Genomic DNA, 26,313 nt, shown 5'->3' with positions numbered 1-26,313 from the left:
GACTGCCTGCCTACATGTTTTCTCTCTAGCTTTCCCTACTGAATTTTGCACCTCCTTTTATAGTAATATTTATCAGGAATGATGTTTTTGTTCTTGCCAGTTCTCATGTACAGGTTACCAATGATGGTGGACAATGTGCTACTTAAACCCCCACCCATCTTTCCATTGTTTTTTTGGCTTAATTGCAAGTTTGATTTTCTGGAGGTATATGGCTATCTATATTCTCAATTACATAAAATCAGGGAGCACTATGATCTCTAGAGACTCACAATCAGGATTTTTCTGATGATTAAAGGAAGAGTTTAAGTAACATAAAACCATTAAGATCATCAAATGTTGCATGCATTCCCAAATGCAAAGCATCCCATATAAATTGAGTAAAAAAAATTATAAAGTCTGAGAGCTAAGCCCTGACGGGCCTTTTCAGCATTTCTACAGCACCAAATAACATTTTTAAGTTTCTAATAAGTAAATAAGTGATCAAATAATTAACTCTAATTGAGTCTTTCCATACAATTAAAATTATTGCTATTTTAATGTCTTACTTAACTAAATTGTAGGGACATACATCTGTCCAATAGCTCAACAGCATTAAAATATGACTTAAAGGAAAAGACTTTTGGTAAAATATTAAGTATCCAACAACATCCCTGCCCTTAGAGAAGCTTATAATTTATGGCTACACTGATGTTATAGATAGAATATACATCAGTGTACTCATAATTTGCAAACATATAATGGATAAAGGGCAAGACTTTAATTCAAGATGATTGGACTAGTATGCTGCTTCAGATACTTACCAGATGTAAAACCTGAAAAAACCACTTCTCTTTGCCCTAGTTTATTCCCAACTAGTGCTAATTGTACTCCATTTTGACTCAACCTACCATATCCCTCTGCACACAGTAGGTCATTAATAAATAGAATGAATAGGACAAGAATTCCCCCATTTTCTTGAAATGAGTTCCTAGGTTACCTTGGAACACATAAGAATTTTACATAGTAAAACTAAGTATCGGAATCCTCCCCCCGAAGTGCTGCCACCCGAGGACCAGCCTAGGAAAGGTCAGAGTGACTTATCACCAGAATTTTGGCACAACGCAGACACATAAGACATCCCAAAGGGAAACAAGCAAGACATGTTTTTTACTTGTATTATTTTTCAGAGGAGGATTAGAGCACAAGGAATATATAAAAGGCAAAATCCATTGGGAATTTTGACTGTGAAACATATCCCACACTTTCCGGTTCATTTTCATGAGCTCTTGTACTACGGTAGCCACATCCACAGGATTCCTCCCCTCTCTTTGCTTACACTGCATCACGTGATATGCAACCCTTTTTGGGAGATGCAGTGATACAGTATGAGGAAAGGGGGGGCAGGAATCCTGCAGCTGTGGCTACAGTAGTTGCTTTGGCAAAAATAATCATTCAGTGGCCAACCTTGCAGTTATGAGTCATTCTGACCTACACTAGGCTGGACCTCAGGTGGCAGGACTTCAGAGAAGGATTCTAATACTGAGTTTGACTAAATATAATTCATATGTATTCCAGGGTAACCCAGGAACTCAATCCAAGGAAGGGAGGATTCTAGTAATATTACATTCATTTGTTAAGTGCCTAGTGTGCCTTAGGGCATTATAGTAGGTGCATAGGAAGACCAAAAAAATTTACAGATGATGTTTTCTCCTCCCTCATGGAGCTAATGTCTGCTAGGAAGATATGATCATGGGGGCATAGATTTGAACTCAAAAGGGAATTTTACTAGTACTCTGACCCCTCATTTTACAGACAAGAAAACTGAGGCCTAAAGACATTAAAAGCCTCTCCCAAGGATCTGCAACATTCAAAGCCAGTTCTCAACTGTCAATACATGTTAGCCAATATTAAAGAGTTATTGCCCAAAGCACTTAAAATAACATGGTACAATTAATAATAATAATTATTATTATTTGAAGTCGGAAGGTAACGGGTTACAAGTTCTACCTCCAACGTTTACAAGTTGTGTGACAATAAAAGATTCTCTTAATTTCTTTTGACCTCAACTTATCTAGAAAATGTAGACTATCCCACTAGTAGAATCTGCTCACATGCAGCATACTGTAGTTCTCCCCCTGGGAAGTTCTTTTGGGACCTTCCATTTTGAGGAGATGAAGGCCCAGGCTTCTTTGGTTCTTATCCTAGGAAACTAAAACTTTAAGAGGGTACTTGTCCCCTCTATCTTAGCCCTAGCTTTTCATCTTTCCTTTATGTGTTATCTTCTATTTGAATGTAACTTTCCCAAGGGGAAAGAATGACTTTTTCCCCTTGTATTCATATCTATAGCACTTACTACAGTGCCGACTATAGTAAACACTTAATATTTGTTTCTTACCTGTCTTAATGGTGTAGTTTATAGGAAATAATATAATAGAAAGGGTATGGAACTTACATATCTAGAAGACCTGATTTGATTTCAAATCCTATTCAGACATTTACTATCTGTGTAATGATTGACCTCCAAGTTCCCTTTTCTAGTTTTATAAACCTAGGACCTTTATCTTTCAGTCATTATAATTAGTGACATATTAAGAATCAGCCAATTAGAAGTTAATTCATCTAGAATGTCCAGGTATTATTACCTAGAGTCTACAACAAGTTGTAAGATGTTTCAGAAGATTTCTGGATATTGGTATGGTGACCGCTTTCACTGGGACAGATCATGTGACACATTATCTTTTAAAAATGTCATCTATGTATTTCTTTAATTCTTTTACATAGCATATATAGATAATTCATCCAAAGCCTTCTTTTGGGTGTTTTATTTCCATTTTAGAGGTTTTAATACAAGACTCCAGGTATCTGTTTTATCTTTGGGTCATTGCAATTTAGTATAGTACCTGGCATGTAGGTAGTTTAAATGTTGAATAAATGAGAGCTACATGATTTCCTCAACTCCTTCTCCAGAGATATACTCTTTAAAATTTGCTATTGATAACATAATTCTGTTGACTTGCAAGCATACCATATCTTTCTTTTGCATTTTAGATCATCTGCAAATTTGATTCCAAGATTTGTAGGTGGGTAGCATCAGTAATGGAATATTATGTTTAAAATTTTAATCAAATTATTTATTTAATGCCTATTCTGTATTAGGCACTCTAAAGAATATAAAGATGAAATAATTCTTATCCTCAAGGAGCTTACCCTCTGTCTGATAGGTTTCTGTAAGAGTGTATAGCTTAGGATATAGTTTAATTTCCCAAATATGATTCAGTCTGATTTTTTTTAGTGAAATTTGGATCATTTCTATCCTCTTTACCTATCCAAATTATACATAAAAATAGACTAATTTAAGGAGTTGTGCATACAACTATGTTCTCTCATAGACAATAATCTTCTTTGTTGTAGGAATTTATCTACTGGAAAATAGCTAAACATTTTGGCACATGAATATGAATAGAACATCATTATAACAAAAGTAAAAATTCAGAGAAATATGGAAATATGAATATGAACTGATACAAAATAAAGTAGACAAAACCAGGAAAACAACATATAGAGTACCTAAACTAGAATAAGGAATTATGTACTATATAGTATTCCCATTAGGGAATTAGAGATAGGATTTATTTTATATAATACTCAGCACAGTTGATGTGTTAATGAGACAATGGACAATGAGAAAAACTAAATTTTATTAATCTTAAAATTCTCACCATAAATAAAACCCAAAGGCAGAAGAAAGTTACAATTAAATGGAAGGATGACTTAGAGTTTATCGAAAGTCAAGTAAAAGAATTGACAGAATTGTTTTTATCATGCATCCAAAGGCAGCAACTAACATTTATAGAATTTTTAGTTTTATTAAACACAAAAGTGTTTAATATTCATGTTAAATATTAGTTTAAAAAGCTCACTGAGATAATCATATATTTTCTATATCTATTATATGTTGGATGATAAGGTAGAAATTCTTGAAAAAAAAATTTACTCTTGGGGCAGCGAGGTGAGGCAGTAAATAGAGTACCCAGCCCTGAAGTCAGGAGGACCTGAGTTCAAATGTGGTCTCAGGCACTAAACACTCTCTAGCTGTGTGATCCTGGGGCAAGTCACTCGATCCCAATTGCTTCAATAAAAAATGTGTGTGTGTGTGTATGTGTGTACTCTTACTCTCATTAACTCCAAAGAAAAATTAGGAATAAGAGGAGACAATAAAAAAATATATTGACTAGGGATAAGGAATGAGAGAGAACAAACACTATGTAACTAAGCCTAAAATATGAACACTTTCTCTCAGCAATGCCTATACTAATCCTGCACCTCCAATAGATTAAATAAAAAAGAAAATGACATGTCTATACAAGAATATTCACAGCAACTATTTTCTAGTGGCAGAGATCTAGAAACTATGTAAATGGGATGTCCATTAATTGGAGAATGGTTAAATTTTTGTATATGTATATAATGAGATATTCTTGAGGACCAGTGATAAAAACGTGCTTATACATTTCCTAATGAGAGAGTTAATGGGCTCATAAAGAAGAATGAAAGTTATATTTATATTACATTATATATTATATATAATTATATTTTTAGATATGATTGGCGAAGCAGTTTGTTTTGCTTGATTATGTATGTTTGTGAAGAGGATTTTTCCCCAATTAGATATAGGGAAAAGAAGTGAAAGGAAGATAATTTTACTGTTCATTTAAAAAGTAAAATGGAAAAATTTGATATCCTGGGGAGAAATGTATAAACTTATGAGCAATATTATTTCTACAGAAGTAATAGAGAGAAAAACTAGTGTAAAGAAAGCTTGAAAAAAACTAAGCAAAATCATCATGAGAGCATTTAAGAAATAAGATGGAAGAACAATAAACAGAAAAAAGATGGAAAATGTCTGCAGAGATTTTAATAAGAAATCAATTTCACCAGAGTGACTCTTCAAATGGACTCAAAATGACAATCTTGTTTATGCTTATGGAGATAGTATAAATGGCACTTAAGAAAAAGTTGGGAAAGATACCTGCTAGAACAGCATACACAGGAAGTTTATGTGAAAACAATACAATTTTAAAAACAGTATCAAATGATAGATTCTCTAGGTATTTTAAGAAGAGAAAGATATAAAATAATGGAAAATAATGTCAAATCTTTTTTATGATCAAAAAAGAGTGAGAGGATAGCAATAACTACTGGTTCTATGTATGCCTAAATCAAGGGCATTCTTGATAATGGCAATTAAAAAAGAACAAGCAAAGTCCCACAATATGTACTCTGAATTAGGTAATTCATACTGTAAGAAATCTTTTGAATGAAATTAATATGATAAAGCCTTTAGTCAAAAATCACAGCTGACTCAACATCAGAGAATTCATACTAGAAAGAAGTATTATTAATGTTATGATTAAAGAAATTTTCCCTAAGCAAATATTTTATTCAATATCTGTTCATAATGATGGGCAACACCAGATAAACAGTACAGTTTAAATTTAACATTACCATGTTAAATTTAAAATCCACCTTCAAAAATTGTGTGTAAGAATAGCCCCATAATGCCATATACAGTAGTCTTTGGATCTTTGCATATTGAAATATTTATGTGTATGTTTGTTATTAATTTAGAAAGAAAATTTTCAAAATGTCATCCATAATAGAAAAACCTTCTATATATAATGAATGTAGAAAACCCTTATGCCAAAGCATAAAACTTGTTATCAGATAATTAATATTGGAGAAACGATTCTTGAATGTAGCAAATATGAGGATTTCAGTCAGAATTAAAAAGATTTATGGCACATTCAAACTAAAAAGAAATGTTAAAGATGAAGCATAACTTTATCACTTTCCAACAGCAACTGTATTTATTGGTGAAATCACAAAGCAAAAGAATCTACAGAAAAAGAAGAGGACATAGTTTAGAACCTTGAAGGATAAACACAGTTACTGGGCATGATCTAGATGAACAGAGAAGTCTGATAAAGAACAATTAAGTAGGAAGAAGAATCAGAAGAGAACAGGCAAGGAACAGGTAAGAGAGTCACTAGGAGAAGAGAGGAAGAAGATACTGAATATTTCTGTTTTTTAACCTTTATTATGTGCCAGGTACAATCACAAGTTTTGGGAATACAAAAAGAAAAGCATAAGACTCTTTCTGCTGTTGAGGAGCTCACAGTCTAATGAAAGAGCCCAAACTAGAAAACAGAGAGAAGGTGGAAGAGTTGAAGATGGAAGACTAAGGATGAAGAGAGGTTAGAGCTCAACTAAGTAGACTTGAGAATCACCAACCGCAAAATAATAATGAATCTGTGGACGATAATAAGATTATCACCTATAGAAGAAAGAGGAGAGAGTCCAGTAAACAGTCCAATCAGACATCCATGATTAGTGGGAATAACCTAGATGAAGATCCAGCAAAAGAGACTTGAGAAACAGCTAAATAGATCATAAGAACCAGGCAAAAAATGGTATCTTGAAAACCTAGAGGATGATCAACAGTGTCACAGACTACAGAAAAGTTAAGAACCATGGGAACTGGGAAAAGGCCATTAGATTGAGCATTTTAAAGACCATTAATAACTTTGAAATGAGGATTTTTTTATTAAATGATGAGGTCAGAAGTCAGATTATAGAAAGTTAAAAAATTTGAAAGCTTGAGCTGTTCTTGAGATTCTGAAATTTAATATATCTATTGCCCCAAGACAGTAGAAACATTTTAAAGAGCAAAATCTCTGCCCAGATATGTTCTTTAGAAGTGATTAGAGCATAGTCTTAAAATAATTTTAATTGAAATAGGCTGAAAAATGAGTAAATAAGAATCTTGTTACAAAGAGTTGTTATGGTAACAGAGATGCTCAAGACAGAAAACCAAAAGGAGAGAATAACTCCAACATATTTACAAAGTCTGAAAGAAAACACAGCTTGGGCACAATTTTAACTAGAATTCCTAGAAGTACTGAAATAAAGAGGGATTTTTTTCAGTTTTTTAACTAACTTAAATGAAAATTCTAAATAAAAATGGGTAAAGGAATAAGGAATTAAAGATTCTGAGGGGGGAATTAACAGCTTAGATCAAGAGTATAAAACTTTACCCAAGAAACAAACTCACTGAAAATTAAAATTAATAAATAACATCTTATGACTCTTTGAGACAACAAGAGATATGAAAGGTCAAAAGACCAAAAAAAATCTTAAAGCAAAATCAACTAATCCAAAAAAACAGATCAAGAAGACATAAGAATAATTTGGCCTTTCTAAAAAATATGACCCAAAAAAGATGCCTAGATATCATATTTCAAGAAATCAAGGTAGACTTAGCATCTGACACCTTAAAACTTGGAAAGAAGCCTAGTATTTATGAATTATCCTGATGGATTCTACTGCTGTGGCAGAGCTATTTGTTTTAGGAAGAGGAAAAATAACCACAAATTTCTTTGTGGGACAGTAGTACATCTCTGGGGTGGTTGTCCCAAATTTCCCATGTTCATGGGAAAGTCTTCTGTTCCAAGTAGTACTATGAGTTGCCTAAGGTCTTAAAAACATTGAACGCTCACACAAATAAATGTGACTTGGTTCATTGTTTTACCTCCTTCCAAAGGTATCAACTCTTCCAACCAGATCCCCTATTTTCCTGGACCATCCCTTCAGATGCCAAGTGTAATTGGAAGCCAAACACTTTCTCTACCCCTTCTGGAATATGCCATTAACTCGGGGAATGTTGCCAAGTAAAAATGTATTCAACTTTTCCTGATATTTGGAGATTGACTAGATTAGCACCAACCTCCACCATCCTAAGACCCTGGAGGCTAGGAGTCCCATTAATTGGTGATACTTCCTATCACTTCCTTCAATTATTTTACTAGTTAGACTTGTCTATAGGGGTAAAATCTCTTTTCCCTGCTGTTTTTCTCTGCTTTTCCAAATATAGCTCATTCCTCTCCCTCATCCTAATCTGTGTTCTGTTCTATTATGATCTCTAGAACCACTCTTTTATTAACATACTTCCCTTCATATTGAACTTCCTCTTCTCATAGTTATTTAATCTTATACTCATAGAAACATGACTCCCTTTGGCAGCACTTGTTATCACCTCCAGTATGATACACTACTTTTCTCTTGCCCATTAACATCCTGATTAAGGAGGTAGAAATGATATATTCCTTGAAGTACTTCTGCTACCATCCCCTGACATCCTCCCTCTTTTGATATTATCCCATCCAAATCCTTGTTGCCGTTATCTGCCATCTTTCAGGTCAGTCATTCTGTTTTTTTTTTTTTCTCAATAAATTCTTTACCTGTCTCACCATCTTCCAGTCCACACCAACACCCATCACATAGCTGGGGATTTGATGACACACATAAATATCTCTTCAAACACACTGGCTTCCTAGTCAGCATTCTTACCCTATCTAATCCCTGCCTTCAATCTATCTCAACTCCCCACACAAATGATTAGATCTTGCTCTGTTGCTACCCACCTCACCAAACCTCAGCTAGGGCTTAGCACAGTCAGTGCCTGGCACATAATAGGTGCTTGATAAATGTTTATTGAATTACCACCCCCTGTCACCACCCACCACCACTCCTACTCTGATGTAGGATAATTGTTAATGGAGAAAATTACAAATGTGCACACTAGGAAATCTACAAGTTTTCTCTCTTGTTCATGGCAATCCTTTTATCCTTCACTAATCTGCTTTTATCTCTATCACCATGGCACTGATCCTAAACATTTTCTGATTTTTAAACCCTCAAAATTAGCCTTTCTCTCACTGGATACACTCAGCTCCTTCTTTACTAAAAAAAATCAAGGATATCTCTCTCATCTTCATTCTACACCCCCAAACCTTTCCATATCATACTCTATTCTTTTGGTGGATCTTTGAACCAAAGAGATGGCATTCCCATGGCCTTTACTTTTCCCTTCTATCCTTTCTAGGAAATAACACCTCTTATATCTATTGTCATTCAGATAACCTTCAATCTCTCCTCAAATACCAGCTCTTTCTTTTATGCCTACAAATATCCAAATCTTCCCTCTTCCTAAAAAAAAAACAAAACAACAAAAAAAAAAAAAACCTTAATTCTACCATGCCCTAAGACTTTTGTCCCATATCTTTTCCCCTAAATCCATTCTACCTCCAAGCTTCACTCCATTGAAGGCACTAGCATTTTTCCATTACCTAGGGTTCCAGTCTTTTCATTATCCTTAACTCATCTCTCCTTTTCACTAATCCCCATAAGTAAATCTATTACAAAATCTTGTTGGTCTATATCCATTTCTCACCTCCAATTTCTTCTGTCCACTTATTGGTCTGCCAGGACAGATCCTCATTATCCCTTGCATTATACACAGGGAACTTTTATTGCCTAATAATAACAATGCAATCATAGGATGCATTAAGGAAGGCATAACTTCTTGTAATAGGAAGGTGATAGGAAGGTAATTGTTCCTCATTAGATTCTATTTGGAATAATATGTTCAATTCTGAGTACCATATTTCATGAAGATTATTGAAAAGGTAGAGAGAATGTCCAGAAGATGACCAAGATGGTAAAGGGTCTTGAGTCAGTGTCATATGAAAACTAATCTGAGGACCTAGACATATTTACCCTAGTGAATAGGAGTTTCAGAAAGACAGGATAGTTGTCTTCAAATATTTGAAGTTCTGTCATGTGGAAGAGAGATTAAACTTGTTAAATTTGGTCTCAGAGGGCAGTCAGCAATAGTTCCATGGAAATCACAAACAGACCAATTTAAGCTTAATGCCAAGAAAAACTTTCTAGCAATGAGAGCTTTCCAAGACTAAATGACCCTGAGAAGTGAGAAATTTTCTCCCTCCACTTTTAGATCTTACAGTAAAGGATAGATGTCCACTTTTTGAGTATATCAAGACTTTGGGTATAGGGAGATAGCAGTTAAGATCCCTTCTAACTCTTAAATTCCATGATTCTACAAATTGAACAGAATTTCACTAGTTGAAAAGGGGACTAATTAAGTATTCAGATCTAGTGACACCCTTAGTTAGTAGTTGTTCTTGTTCAATTATTTTCTGTTGTCCAACTCTTCATGATCCCATTTTAGGGTTTTCTTAGCAGAGATGATAGATGGTTCCATTTACTTAAATTTATTTTAATAATAAGGAAACTTAGGCAAACAGGGTTAAGTAACTTGTGCAGAGTCACATAGCTAGGAAGTATCTGAGGCTGGATTTAAACTCAGGAAGATGAGTCTTCCTGATCTCAGATACTATCACGTAGCTGGTTTTTGCTGTTAGCTACTGCCCTTATTTACTAGTTCTTCTTGAAAGTGGATTTAGAGGGAACATAACTGACTCCATTTGGTGAAAATAGAACAAAAGTGGAGTCAGTTTATATTCTTTCCCAAAACTACTTTAAGCATCAAACCAAAAGCTTTCAGCCCTAGCTTCTTTAAAGCTCAAAACAGTAAAATTCCTTGAGAAGCTTCTTCTTAGAAAAATATCACTCAACTCTAACATCACAAATACAATAAGGTCCAAAACTAGAAAGGAATTTGGAGAAGAAAAAAGCCTTTGTTCCTGACATCAAACTATTGAAAAGCTTTCTCCGGGAGAGAAATTTTGAAGAAAGTTTTCAGAATAAAACATGGAAAAAAAACTTTTAAAAAAAATTAATAATAATAAATGTCATATATGAGCCTAACATCAAGAAGACCAGGAGTTTTATGACTCTTGGAAAGTTATTCAACCTCTAAGTGCCCATGCAATTCTCTTAGACTGTAAATTATAGTAAAGGTGCATAGATTGAGGGAGGGAGGTGGAGGGAACTTTCTAAAATGATGAAACCCTACATTTTCTTTCAAAGAAAAATGTGGAGTTGGAGGGCTAGGATTCAAATCTGCCTTCTGAACCATACTATATTCTGGATGTTGGGTAAATCATTTAATCTCTTTATACCTCAGTTTCTTTACCTGTAATATGAAAAGGTCGAACTAAATAGCCTCTGATGACACTTTCTCCCTTTGCTCTATCATTTGTTTGACCATATTTTAAAATATAGTTTTAAATTTATGAAATAAACATTTCTATGAATATATAATTTCTATGACATTATAGTTTTATCATAATTTTTAAATCATGATTTGATTATAATTGCTCACCATATTTCTATCTGTGCCCATGACAGGAATATATCAGTGAACCCACAAGATCCCTTCAGTCTTGAATGGGTCTTCACTATGCCAAGAAAATATTGCATGTGCTCAGCAACTAACACACTTGTGCTAATGTGTTGAATGACAGACTTTGCATGCTTTGCCTTTTTCCCATTTCATTTTTATCTGGTCATCACTTGACTGGCCGAAGGATTTGTTAAGGATTTCCTAAATATAGTAGCTACTCTGAAAAACAAATTAAATGTCCATATTTACACACGAGTGGCTGTAGTAGGATTAAGCAAAAACTTCCTCTATTCTACTCACTAGATCTATTCTATCATAAATCAGAGATTTTTCATCTGTTATACTATGAGCCCCCATGGAAGTATACAATAGATTCTGATGAGAAAGAGAACATTTGTGATGTATGGAACAGAATGTTGTCCCAAGTCAAAACAGGAAAGATCTTATATAGTTGTATATTTTAAATTGATTTTCCCTCAATATCCTCCTGCATAGGAGTATGAAGAAATCAGAGAGAAGAAAATGATTTTTATAATTCTCACTCTTACTGATAATCCAGAGAAATATTTTTTAAAGAATACATACAGCATACCCTTTGATCCAATAGTGTCTCTACTGGGCCTGAATCCCGAAGAAATCATAAAAAAGGGAAAAGTTCCCACATTGCAAAAATGTAGCAGCCCTTTTTATAGTGGAAACTGAGTGGATGCCCATCAGCTAGAAAATGTTATGGAATATTAGTGCTCTGTAAGACATGACCAGCAGGATGATTTCAGAAAGACCTGGAGAAACTTACATGAACTGATGCTGAGTGAAGTGAATAGAACCATTACACAGCAACAGCAAGATTAAAGTGATCAATTCTGATGGACATGGCTCTCTTCAACAATGAGGTGATTCAGGCCATTCCCCAATAGATTTGTGATGGAGAGAAGCATCTGCATCCAGAGAGAGGACTGTGGGGACTGAATGTGGATCACAATATAGTATTTTCACCTTTTTGATGTTGTTTGCTTGCTTTTTTCTCATTTTTTTCCTTTTTGATCTGATTTTTCTTGTGCAGCATGATAAATGTGGAAATATGTTCAAAAGAAATGCATATGTTTAACCTATATTGGTTCACTTACTGTCTAGGGGAGAGGTGAGGAGGAAAGAAGAGAGAAAAATTTGGAACACAAGGTTTTGCAAGAGTGAGTGTTGAAAACTATCTTTGCATGTATTTTGAAAATAAAAAGCTATTATTAAAATAAGATAATACATGTTTATATGTCTATATAGGTATACATTTGAGTAAAGACTTTACACTTGGTACTGTCAAGATGTTATCTTATAAATAAATAGGATAAGTAGGAGAATTTTCAAGCTGAATATTAGATTCTCTGGGCAAATCTCTTCATCCTGTTTCCCTCAGTTTCCTTATCTGTAAAATGAGCTGGAGAAGAAAAATGGCAAAACACTTCCACATCTTTGCCAAGAAAGTTCCAAATGGGTCACAAAGAATCAGACATCACAATACTAATCAATTACACAATAGAAATCGAGTGAAAACTGGCTTACATCTGACAATCACAAATAAAAAGCCACTCTTAAACATACCAAAAATGAACTTTATTAATACAAACAGTTCTTAAATGTCTTCACGTGATTAATCTGATTTATATCTTATCCCTGGCAACCTTGTGCCTTAGGCTCAGATCAGCAGTGAGGGCCTTAGTGAATTTGAGGGGTTTCAGGAAGGGTTAGGAAAACAAACAAAGGCCCTTCATAGTGATCATTAAAATAGATTTATTACAAGGATACACTAGCCTTGAAGTCCTATTGCTGGGGTATGTAGGCGCTCCAGCAGAAATGGGTGAAAATGGAGGAAATCCAAGTAAGTTTCCTTTCAGAGCATGTTTCTTCTTGGGAAGTTGTTGGGCCCCAACAATTGAGATTACTTAAATCCTTCATTCCAAATAACCCATCAGCTTCCTGATAAATATATCAGAAGTTTATGCCTTTAGGACTGGAAGAATAGAAGAGTCCCAAAAGATGGCTCTGGGCCAAGGACATAGGATGTACTAAATACTACAGAAAAAAAAGAGAACCGAGATAAAGAGATATTACGAAATCATCATTTGAAGGACCCTGGCCTGATTCCTGAGAAAATGAAAACTACCTGGGAAAAGAAACCATAAGCAAGCTGGGTGGTAAAGCAGTATCTGTTTCATAACTGATGCCTTGACCCAATCTTGCCATGTACTACTTACTGCCCCTTAGTTCTTCAAATGACAGCAGGAGACCAACAGGCATTGAATATAGCATAGAATAAGTATATGGAAGTGATAAAGTGCTTTAATTTGGCATTCATTCCTTAAGTTTGTGAATCTGGAATTTGTCAATTTTAAGAACATTTGATTTTTAAAATGATTTTTAAAAGACAAACAATCTGATCTAATGCTTGGAAATCTTCTGGAAAAAAAAAAAATCACAGATTGACAGTTGGAAGAGACCTCACATAGGCCATCACATCCAACTCATACCTGAAAAAGTATATCTTTTACAATCCATGGGACAAATTTTTCAGGAAATAGCTCACATGGGGGGCCCCACAGCCCCACCCTTCCCCACCTAGTAGCTTGTTCCACAAAAGGATAGCATTCATTGTAAAGAGATTTGTCTTCATTTCAAGCCTGAACCTGCTTTTCTGTGACTTTTACCATTGCTCCTAGATTCTGCAGAGGGATTAACTCTTCCATGTGACAACCCTTCAGATACTTGAAGACAGCTTTTCTGTCTTCTCTCCAGCCTAAAACTCCACCAGTTGCTTCAGCCAGTCCTTATATGGCATGATCTCGAGACACTTCTCTTTGGCTGGCCTCCAGAACAACTGTTCTTCCCAAATTATGACACCTTGCCTTGAACAAAAATATTCCATATGTGTCTGACTGAGGCAGAATACAACCAGGCTGTCACCTCCCAACTTCTAGTTACAGATTGAGGCAGTCTCAAGGTTTTGGTTTTTTGTTTGTTTGTTTGTTTGTTTTCCTGCTTATTTCTAGGATCCCAGCTTGCTTTATTTTACTCTCAGTTCTCTTCAGATTTCCTACCCTCTTCCTTGGCTGACTTTCTCCCTCTCCTCTCTTCGGTTTCCAACACCCCCTATGACTTGCTTCTTTCGTTAGAATTTAAACTCCCTGAGGACAGGGACTTATTTGTGTTGCTTATATTTGTATCACTGATCCTAACACAGTACCTAACATAGAATAAGAATAAGAGCTGAGTATTTTATCTATCTACCTATTTATTTATCTGTCTGTCTATCTACCTATTTTGTCAGTCTATCTATCTGTCCGTCTATCTACTTACCTATCTACCTATCTATCTATTTAAACTTGGAATCATCAAACCTTGTTTTAGTCCTAGAGGTATGATACAGATATCTCATCATCCTGTAATATCATGTCAAACTTGCTCTTCATGTCTCATTGATAAGTTATCTTGGGGTTTACCTGCTTGATTTTTAAGGGCCACGCCTTAAACCCAAATTACTCTTGCTCTCATTGATTGGCCAATAACAGGTCTCAGGCTCTGATTGGTTCAGAGTGAATGTAATAAATAGCGATTGTTTCTGTTTTGGCCAGAAGCCCCAACTGTCTTCCCCTCCCACTGATTTTTGGGGGAGTCCAAGAATTGACTTAACTGACTTTCCCAGGTCACAGCTAGTAACTGTCTGAAGCCAGATTTGAACTTGGGTCCTTCTGCCTCCAGTATCAGAGCACTATCTGCGAGGTCCTGACTTTTTTTTTTTTTTACTGGGTAAAAGAAATCATTCTTTGCCTCATTTCTTACCTAACCTTTATCACTGAAGGGCATTGCCTCAGTCAAATTGAAGCCTGGGAAAAACCATAACTTGAAAAGGCCAAGTCTCCCACTGGATCCAGAGCCATCTCCAGTTGTCCTGATCTATACCTGGCCACTGAACCCAGATGGCTCTGATGGAGAAAATAAGGCTGATGACTTTGCACAACCCTCCCTCAGTTAAAAACAACTGGCTTCCACATCATGGCACCATCTCCTGTTTTCGAAGGAAGGACCAAGCAACAGTGCTTGGTACTCTGTTTCTCTGACTAAAGGAGAGATCAAAGAGTTCTTTCGAAAGACTCCATTTAGGGAAGGACTACTTCTTCATTTCCCACCTGACTGCACTCCCTTGGATTTCTCCATCATCCTCCCTCAGACAGTACCTTCTTCCTCCCTGTCTCCTTACTTTTCAGATTAATTTTGTGTTGTCTTACCCTCCTTGATTATAAGCTCTTTGAGGATAGGGACAGTCTTTTCCAAATGTAAATATTTGTATTCCCAGCACTTAGCACTTGTCCTGGCCTGTATTAGGAGCTTGATAAATATTTATTAACTAACTCACTCCCTTTCTGATACTCAGAAAATAATTTTCCTTCCCCAACCCTCAATTTTCTCATCTTGCAAACACTATTCGCTCCAATAATTTAAAATGACTATAACCCAGAGTGCAACAGAGAAGCTCATTGCCAAGGCAAGCAGCCTGCAACACATTACAAAGAACTACAAAGAACCCTAGAGTAAAGGATGTAATCAAAGAAATGTAGTGGAACTTCAATGATTCTGTTTTCTAGAGAGACTGGTAGCCTACAAGTAGCACCTGTACAGAACAAGATTGTTGCTTTGATATGGGTCTTAATCTTTTTCACCTCCCTCCTTTCTAGGCTCTGAGACAGATGATTGTGCACTCAGTGAAACCTCTGAAGGTGAGATGCAACAGAGTATGGATTGATTATCTGCAACTTGTACTAATTTTGGCTTGTTAACACCAAGAAAATAGAGGTTCTCTACCAGGTCCCAGGTTCCATCCCCATGGATCCGATGGTTACAGCAGATGGAGACATTTTGAATGCTGTAGATAAGTTCACTTACCTTCGCAGGATGCTTTCCACACAAATGGTGAGTGTGGTACACATAGTGCCAGAGCTGGTTCAGTTTGGGGGAGACTCTGAAAGAAAGTGTGGGAGAGAAGAGTATTAGACTGACTACTTATCAGAATAGTTGTGCTGATCTCATTGTTGTATGTCTGGGAAACGTGGACAGTCTACCACTGCCATGCCCAGAAACAGAATCGCTTCCATTTGAATTGTCTTAGGAAGATGCTGAAGATCATCTAGAAGGATTAGGAACCTGACACTGAGATCCTTTATCAAGCTAACTTCAGAATTCAAACTCTGCCACAGAGTATAACTCCAATGACCAGCCGTGTTGTTTATGTGCCAAATATACATTTGCCTGAGAGACTATTTACAGATAACTTACTAAACAAAGCAAGCACTCACACAGAGATCAGAAGAAGTGCTATAAGGACACACTCAAATTTTCTGTGAAAACCTTTGGGATTGAAGACCACCTTGCATGGGACATCAAAGAAGGCACTGTGCTCTATGAACAAAACAGAATTATGGTAACCCAAAAGCAGTGTGAGATGCACAAATTTGGAGCTATCTACACTTCCAATGGAAGTTCATAGGGACTATTTGTGCCTGACCTGTAATACAGCCTTTTGATCTTGAACTGGTTTGATCAGTCACAGTCAGGCATACTTGCTCCTAGGGATTGTCATTTTCATCCTTTTCAAGCATGAAGGACAGCAACCAACCAACTTTCTAGTTATTGGGCTTAACTTTCTAATTTATTCTATAAATCACTACTGAAATCTTATTCTTAGCAAGTTTTTTTTTAATCATGGTATTTCCCAACTCAAAAACCTTTACTTAGTGGCTACTCATTGCTTGGGTCAACCTTAAAATAAGATTCAAATTTTTCAATATAGGGCCTTTCAAAACTAGCCCTAATATGGCTTGCCTCTTACCATTCTCTAAATCCTAAATCCTTCACTACAGCCAAAGGATTTATTAAGGTCATTCAAATGTCAATTCAATTCAAAGAATTTTTTCCTATTGATGCTCATTTAATCATTATGTCCAAACCTCACATACTCTTCCCATATTCCTACATTCCTCCAAATTCTAACTATTCTTAACTATGATAAAAACTCTATTAACCTATGAAACTTTCCAGGATATTCCAGTCTACCTTTAACTTTCATTCTTGTAAATAACTGTGTAAATTTGGTAGTTAATTGTGTTCTGCCTTGTGGCTATTAATATTTTCCCACTAGCACCCTCTCTGGACTACTTCCCCACAGGGCAGGAATACTTCCAAGATCTAATATACCTCATGGATCTACATTTCTAAAACTACAGCTTGTAAGTCCCCACTGGTGGGTATACACTTAATAATCAATCAATAGATAAAATTAGCTCAAAGAGAATGCATTTATAGGAATAGTCTTAAAAATACTAGCTCCAAAGCATTTCTTCCATAAACCTAAAACACATTCTTCCACAAATACATACCTAGTGGGAAAAGTAGACACAAATTTAGAGTGCGTTGTTAGTGAATTACATGTGCTTGAGGCTTGCAGGACTCCAGATCTTTGATAAACCTCCTCCAATGTAGTCCTTACATTGTGTACACACACACACACACACACACACACACACACACACACACACACACACACACATACACACACACACACACACACAAACACACACACATATACACACACACACACACACACACACACACACACACACACACCTGCACCCATGCTTTGTCTTTAATGCATTGTTGTCCAATTGGACTTCCTCTTTGAAGTTCAACACTACATTTTCAGGACTAGTTCTTTCTTGAATTTACGGTTGCCTCTCTTCTTAATTGCCAAAGATCATTTATACTCCATGCAGCTGCCTCTTCCCTAACATGATAACTGTTTTCTGTTTGGAAAGAATGTCTTATGATCAACCACTGGCTCTTGTATGGACTAACAGCATAGTTTTTAAACCATCAAGAGTCATGGCCAGGCTCTTCCTGCTCCCTATTCTAATGAAAGCAATAAAAAACTATTTCCAACTTCATAAAGGTATATGATTTCTTCCCCTTTCTATGATTATATCCTGGGCTTTCTCAAAAATATATGTGTGTGTGTGTGTGTGTGTGTGTGTGTGTCCCTGACTAATCCCTCCTACAATCACACGTATTTGCTTTTTGTTATTGCTCAGGTCTGTGTCTCATTTTTCCATTAGATTGTAAGGTTCTTGAGGTCAGGGACTAATACTAATTTGCCTTCCCTACTTTTCCTACCACAATGGATGTTTAGTCCATATGCTTTGGTAGAATGCTGCCTAATGAATATAACTGATGAATATAAAAATAGAATAAATGGCTCATCTATAATTCCTATAATCTACTCTTCCCCATTGTCTAAAACATTTCTAATGGTATGTCTTACTAATTTGAGAAGAGCAGTCTACCTTTGTGTATAAATCACTGAATATACTGCTCCATCAGAGCAGAAATATGTTCCAGGTTATCTGTGTAACTCTCACAGAAAACAAAGCAATAGCTATGTATATTTGAAGGAAAATAATGTCTTCCTGTATCTAGCAAGTCACCAGTTCTCCATTCTAGCCTAAGATGATGGATGCATCCAGTTTTCTTTTGATGCTAAGATCCTTTAACCATTTCCTCCTGAACCTTGAACTGGGAAGTGTAGTCTATCCTGAAATGGGTATTTTAATTTCTAATGGATAATTACAGTGGGCTAATTAATGTGAACATTAAGATCTGAAAGCATCTTACAGCTAACTCAGAGGAGATAAAGCACAAAAGAGTTTAGCTTTATTTTAAAAGGGGAGATTCTGGATTTGGTATTGACTAATAGAAAATCTAGGTTCAAATCTTATCTCTGATACATACTTCTTGTGTGATCCTAACCAAGTCACCTGGCCCCTTCATGACCCAGTCAAGTCTCCAAGATTATAAATTGCAGAACAGGTGCTGATCTACATTTATAGATCAGATTCCTTGCCAGAAGCTTCCAACACTGATGAAGTTACAAGTCTAGACCAAAAAATGCTTAAAGTTAAAAATAAAATAAACTGGCTGATGAACTAGGGATCAAAGAAACCAAGATTATTCTATTCTGCTTAAGGATTGGCCCATTGGAGCCGGTGATCACCATGTTAGTTCCTCAGGAGGGTCTGTTCCATTTGCCAGGCAAATAATCCTGAATTACAAATACTGACCTTTCAGCCCAATAATTCTTAACTTTAGACATGGGCAATTCCCAAAGAAGTAGTACAAGGCATGAAAATCTGGCCTAATATCAACAATCCAGTCCAATGGAATCTTCTGTTGCCTCTGATCTTTCTTGTAGAGAGTGACTGCCAAGACTAATAGATCCCATAGCTCTAGTCAGGACAGAGGGGAGAATGATTGAAATTCAGCAAGCAGCAGAGGGGGGAAAAGGGAAGAAATGTGGAGCAATAGAAAAAAATTTCATTTGAAATACACAATTCTTAGAAATCTATAATTTATCTGAATTACTTCCTTAAAATAAATAAGAGATTATCCTTACAACTAAAATTTTGAATTTTTTAATACTGTAAAACAATATAAATTTAGTTTTATTTTAAATATATATATATATATATATATATATATATATATATATATATATATATATATATATATATATATATATATCTGTCTGGTTCTAAATTGCTATGTCTCTTCTCTTCTCTCTCTTCATCCTTTCTATTAATGATCTCAGCAGCTCCCAGGGGTTCAATGCCATTTCTGCACTGATTACTCCCAAATAGATATATCCAACTTTAATCTCTCTCTTAAACTTCAGGCACACTTTGTCAAATACCTGCTGAATATCTCTTCTTGATTGTCACCTAGGCACCTCAAACTTGATTTATATCAAACCAAATTCATTCCCTTTTCATTACAAACCTTCCTCTGCTCTACACTTCCCTCTTTCTATTGAGGTACCATCATTCTCCCAATCACCAAGATCTGTAATCCTAGACCCTAGATTCATTCTTGACTTTCTCCCTTCCCCCTCCCCATGCATTATAGTCAATCACTTTCCATGTCCTCTCAATATCATCTCAAACATCTGCCCCTGTCTTTCCTCCAACACCACTCTACTTCATCAGTTCTTTCCTAGACAACCATAATAATCTACTTATTGGTCTTCCTGCTTCCACTCTCTTCCCTCTTCCTCCAATCCATTATCCCTATAGGGTTCCCTATAGGCTAAAATACCAAATTCATAGCCTGGCATTTAAGACCCTCTACTTCTTAGAACCCATTGCTTTTTTCCACACAATTCATTTTTCTAGTTAGGAAAAAACTTCAAATTCTGCCTAAGATACTTATTAGTAGCTGGGTAACCCTGGGCAAGTTATTTAACTGTAAAAATGGGGATAATAACAGCACCTACCTGAGATGATATTTGCAAGTGCTTAGCATAGTTTCCAGCACATAGTAGACATTTAATAAATGCTAATTCTCTTCTTTCCTTTTTGTACTGTATTCTCTAGGCCAACTGAACTACTAGATGTTTCCTTAATTGACACTCTCCCCTGCCTTCTTGCATTACATTCTAGGAAAGTACTTTTTTTTTCTATGTCTTTCAGAATCCTTGGCTTCCCTCAAGGCTCAACTCAGGTGCCAGCCCTCTGTGAAGCCTCTTTAGTGACTTCATCCACCTGCATTTTCTTTGTCCTGTGCTTGTTGGTGCAAATGGCAAATTTGGGGAGGATTCCTGGAAGATGGTGGAGGAGGTCAGTAAATTTCACGCTCTCCAGATTTCCCCCACAAACAGAGCAAATTTGCTCCTCAGAGCAAACATAGACTAGTGAAAAATCAAAAGACTTGGGGTAGAACAGGAGTCCTTCAGGGACAACCTCAGAAGATCTGAAAACAGACCCTGGACCAAGTGTGAAGTACACAGGCCTCCAGGCTAACTGCACAGAAACACTAAGTGGGGACCCCTAGAGCAAGTTGAGATGGCTGGCACTTCAGCAGAAACCCCAGGAACTTTCATCTCTTGGACAGTGTGAGGAATCAAGGTCTGAGTCCAAGAAGATTGAGGGAACCTCAGGCCCAGCTGTGTTGCAGAGGCAGGCCGAGGGCAGGAGGGAGCCAGCAAATCAGGAGTACAGAGGCAGTGGAGCAGGAATGCTGCTGTCTGTGGGCACTCACAGAAGGGGGGGAGCCCTGGGTTTGGGGTGCTAGGTTAGAGGGGAGACCTGAAATGAATTAAAGGCACCATGCCCCCATCCCACAATTAGGCACTTACACTAAAATTTCCCATTAAAAAAATGAATGGACAAAAAAGAAAGAACCCTACCATAGAAACTTACTATGGAAATAGGAAGACCAGGGTTCATCTTCAGAGGACACTGACGTAAAAAAAGCTTCTACCCCAAAGAAATATGTCCAGAGAGAACTTATAAGAAGAGCTCAAAAAAGAATTTAAAAATCAAATGAGAGACATTGAGGAAAAAATAAAATAAAATAAAAACCATCCAAGAAAAACAATATTAGGGGGGAAGGAACTAGAAAAGGAGATACAGTCTTAAAGTCTGTGTATATATAGATATGTATGCATGTTATCTATATGTGTGTATATAAATATATGTATATGTGTGTGGTCTGTGGATATGTACACATATGTGTATATGTATTTATCTATTAAATATATTTGTGTTAATTTTATGTGATGCTTGGGGGAATTGGAGGGGGCTAAAAGGAAGGAAAAAGAAAAAAGTTTTAAAAATACACAGCAGAGAACAAAAGAACAACCTACAAGGAAGCAAAGAAATGATGGGCACTCATGAATATAATTTCTTCTACCATTATATATCCTTTCTTCAACTGGAAATGTATTGTTATATATTTTGAATCCTCCCTGAAGTTCTGCTGGGCATGACAATGTTTTTGTTTTGTTCTGTTTTGTCTCTTTTTTCTATTCTGTAAATAATAATAACTTTTCTAAAAAATAAATTTCAAACTTGCCTAAAACTTTTTATATTTTAACTATTTCAGACCATAAACCCCATTTGGTTAGCTACAGGACACTTAAGAATACTAAGTATGGGCATCTTTTTTATCAATATGCTTCTCACTCCCCCCTATCAAAATTGTGATTTTTCAGACCTAGACTTCCAGAAATCATCCCTACTTTTCGACTCCTAAACTCATCTCACATATTTGGGACTTTGCCCAAATATGGCCAAGGCTGAGGAGTCATTACAGATGGGTTAATGAAAATTCCCTTTAACATACTGTATCTAATCCCAACATAAGACCATGCTTCACTTTACAATTCATCCCACCAGCCATCAGCACACCAGCATCTAGCTCACTGAGGCATCTGATGACCTGCCCTGTCTCTGTGTTCTAAGAAAAACCTGACAATCAGACTGAAAAAGCAATGATAGAAAACCATAAAAATAGATACTGGACCTCAAAAAGCACAGTACTGTTAAATAAGCATAATATATATTTGTTTTGAGAAGCCTGGGAAGTATGCTATATTAGAAATTAAAACTAATTTCTGCATCTTAAAAGAATTTAGCTTTTTTGAAAACTCACTTGTGGGAAATCTCTTGTTCTTGAGTGAGGCTAAATAAATGAGGGTTCATTGTCCAGAGCAGTCTGGAGAATTGTGTCTCTCATCTGCTTTGCTCTTTGGAAAACTGGCCTGAGTTTTGTCTGAAATGGCAGCAGCGTCGGCAGCAGGCCATCCGGCTGAACTGCATGTAAGTGAGCCTGAAAATGGCACAATCCACAGACTATAACCTTTAAATAAGTAGTATCTTTCAAGGGTCAAACAAGGGTGGTAAAAGAAGAGTGAAAAAAAGGACGAGGAGGAGAAAAAAGAGATTTCACTTTTTGATGGTTAATAGAAGAATAAGAAACACCCATAAAAAAGTCAGCTCAAGTTGGGACAGTTGGCCCCATTTTTGTGAAGTAGAAACCGGAAATAATTTTTTTGATGATGTTATCTCTATAGTGAAATTCATTCAATCAAGAAAAAAAAACCTTTAAGTTCTCCAAAGCAAAAATTGATTGTTACAATTAAAGAGGCAGTGTAGTATAGAAGGAAAACTCCTGTATTTAGGGCAAGAGGACCTGGGTTCAAATCCTAGTTATGTGAATTAACCCCTATTTTTCTCTGTTCTCTCATCTTTAAAATGAGAAGGTTGGATTAGATAATGGTAAAGGTCTTTTCCAGCTCTAAATTTTTAATCCCAGTTTCCTGTTCCATAGAATCATATCATTGGTTCCCAGCCATAATGACTTCAATCTATAGAGTTTAGTGAGATCTTCATGGTCATCTCATCTAGCTCCTCCACTTTACTAATAAAGTAACCTCTCCTGGGAGGTTAAATTACCAGGAAGTGTCAGAGACAGAATTTGGGTAACGAACAATGATTTTTTTTACTATCAAAAAGCTAAGATCAAAATAAAATTTAATTTAAAAAAATCCAGGATCAGAGATTTAGCAAAGATCTTAGAGATCATAAAACCTTTCTTTTCATAGAAGAGGGGAATTAATACTTGACCTTCTCCTCACTAGCAGCCTTTCTACCTTGGAAATACCTCCAACCTAAGACCTGCTTTCAGGATTGGTGAATCCTTTTTTTCTTCTATTTTTAAAATTAATTTTATAATTATAAAAATGTTTTTGACAGTACATATGCATGAGTAATTTTTTTAATAACAATTTCCCTTGTATTCATTTTTCCAAATTTTCCCCTCCTTCCCTCTAATCCCTCCCCTAAGATGACAGGCAATCCCATACATATTATATGTGTTACAGTATAACCTAGATACAATATATGTGTGTAAATCCAATTTTCTTGTTGCACGTTAAGAATTGGATTCCAAAGGTATAAGTAACCTGGGTAGAAAGACAGTAGTGCTAACAGTTTACATTCAATTCCCAGTGTTCCTTCTCTGGGTGTAGTTGTTTCTGTCCATCATTGATCAACTGGAAGTGAGTTGGATCTTCTTTATGTTGAAGATATCCATTTCCATCAGAATATATCCTCATACAGTATTGTTGTTGAAGTGTATAGTGATCTTCTGGTTCTGCTCATTTCACTCAGCATCAGTTCATGTGAGTCTCTCCAAACCTCTCTGTATTCATCCTGCTGGTCATTTGTTACAGAGCAATAATATTCCATAGCATTCATATACCATGATTTACCCAACCATTCTCCAATTGATGGACATCCATTCAACTTCCAGTTTCTAGCTACAACAAAAAGAGCTGCCACAAACATTTTGGCACATACAGGTCCCTTTCCGCTCTTTAGTATTTCTTTGGGATATAATCCCAATAACAGCAATGCTGGGTCAAAGGGTATGCACAGTTTGATAACTTTTTGGGCATAGTTCTAAATTGCTCTCCAGAATGGTTGGATTCTTTCACAACTCCACCAATAATGCATTAGTGTCCCAGTTTTCCCACACCCCCTCTTACATTCATCATTATTTGTTCCTATCATCTTGGCCAATCTGACAGGTATGTAGTGGTATCTCAGAGTTGCTTTAATTTGCATTTCTCTGATCAGTAATGATTTGGAATACTCTTTCATATGAGTGGATATAGTTTCAATTTCATCATCTGAGAATTGTCTGTTCATATCCTTTGACCATTTTTCAATTGGAGAATGATTTGATTTCTTATAAATTAGGGTCAGTTCTCTATATATTTTGGAAATGAGACCTTTATCAGAACCTTTAACTATAAAAAGATTTTCCCAATTTGTTACTTCCCTTCTAATCTTGTTTGTATTAGTTTTGTTTGTACAGAAGCTTTTAAGTTTGATATAATCAAAATATTTGATTTTGTGATCAATAATTATCTCTAGTCATAAATTCCTTCCTCCACAGGTCTGAGAGGTAGACTATCCTCTGTTCCTTTAATCTATTTATGATCTCATTCTTTATGCCTAAATCATGGACCCATTTTGATCTTATCTTGGTATATGGTGTTAAGTGTGGATCCATATCTAATTTCTGCCATACTAATTTCCAGTTTTCCCAACAATTTTTTTTCAAATAATGAATTTTTATCCCAAATGTTGGTATCTTTGGGTTTGTCAAACACTAGGTTGCTATAGTTGTACCCTTTTTTGTCCTTTGTACCTAATCTGTTCCACTGATCGACTGGTCTATTTCTTAGCCAATACCCAATGGTTTTGGTGATTGTTACTTTATAATATAGCTTTACATCAGGTATACCTAGACCACCTTCATCTGACTTTTTTTTCATTAATTCCCTTGAAATTCTCAACCTTTTATTCTTCTATATGAATTTTGTTGTTATTTTTCTAGGTCATTAAAATAGTTTGTTGGGAGTCTGATTGGTATAGCACTAAATAAATAGATTAGTTGGGGAATATTGTCATCTTTATTATATTTGCTCGGCCTATCCAAGAGCACTGAATGTCTTTCCAATTATTTAAATCTGACTTTATTTTTGTGGCAAGTGTTTTGTAATTTTGCTCATATAATTCCTGACTCTTCTTTGGTAGATGGATTCCCAAATATTTTATACTCTCGACATTTGTTTTGAATGGAATTTCTCTTTGTATCTCTTGCTGTTGCATTTTGTTGGTGATGTATAAAAATGCTGAGGATTTATGTGGATTTATTTTGTATCCAGCAACTTTGCTAAAGTTGTTAATTATTTCTAATAACTTTTTATTAGAATCTCTGGGGTTCTCTAAGTATACCATCATATCATCTGCAAAGAGTGACAGTTTGATTTCCTAATTACCTACTCTTATTCCTTTAATCTCTTTCTCGACTCTTATTGCCGAGGCTAGCATTTCTAATACAATATTGAAGAATAATGGTAATAGTGGACAACCTTGTTTCACTCCTGATCTTACTGGGAAAGGTTCCAGTTTATCTCCATTACATATTATGCTTACTGGTGGTCTTAAATATATGCTCCTGAAGGAATAGTCCATTTATTCCTATACTCTCAAGTGTTTTTAGTAGGAATGGATGTTGGATTTTATCAAATGCTTGTTCTGCATCTATTGAGATGATCATATGTTTTTTATTAATTTGATTATTAATATGGTCAATTATGCTAATAGTTTTCCTAATATTAAACCATCCCTGCATTCCTGGTATAAATCCTACTTGATCATAGTGTATTATCCTAGGGATGATTTTCTGAAGTCTTTTTGCTAATATCTTATTTAAGATTTTAGCAT

The 26,313-nt window shown here is 35.8% G+C and overlaps 1 protein-coding gene across 2 annotated transcripts in view; it reads left to right on the top strand.

The window, feature by feature from the left end:
• Positions 1-26,313, top strand: part of LOC141541851 (uncharacterized) — an 80,354-nt gene that overhangs the window by 10,523 nt on the left and 43,518 nt on the right. The window contains exon 2 of one of the 2 annotated variants that reach the window (XM_074266402.1): positions 20,704-21,593. The exons of the other annotated variant lie outside the window; for it this stretch is intronic. The gene's annotated coding sequence lies outside the window, so the exon portion shown is untranslated. Of the gene's footprint in view, positions 1-20,703; positions 21,594-26,313 lie in introns of those variants that run through there. 2 annotated transcript variants of the gene reach the window in all.

The sequence above is a fragment of the Sminthopsis crassicaudata genome, chromosome 4 (assembly GCF_048593235.1).
Source record: "Sminthopsis crassicaudata isolate SCR6 chromosome 4, ASM4859323v1, whole genome shotgun sequence".
Classification (NCBI taxonomy): Eukaryota; Metazoa; Chordata; class Mammalia; order Dasyuromorphia; family Dasyuridae; genus Sminthopsis; species Sminthopsis crassicaudata.
The sequence above is the reverse complement of the archived record's forward strand: the minus strand, read 5'-3'. Positions and strand labels throughout refer to the sequence as shown.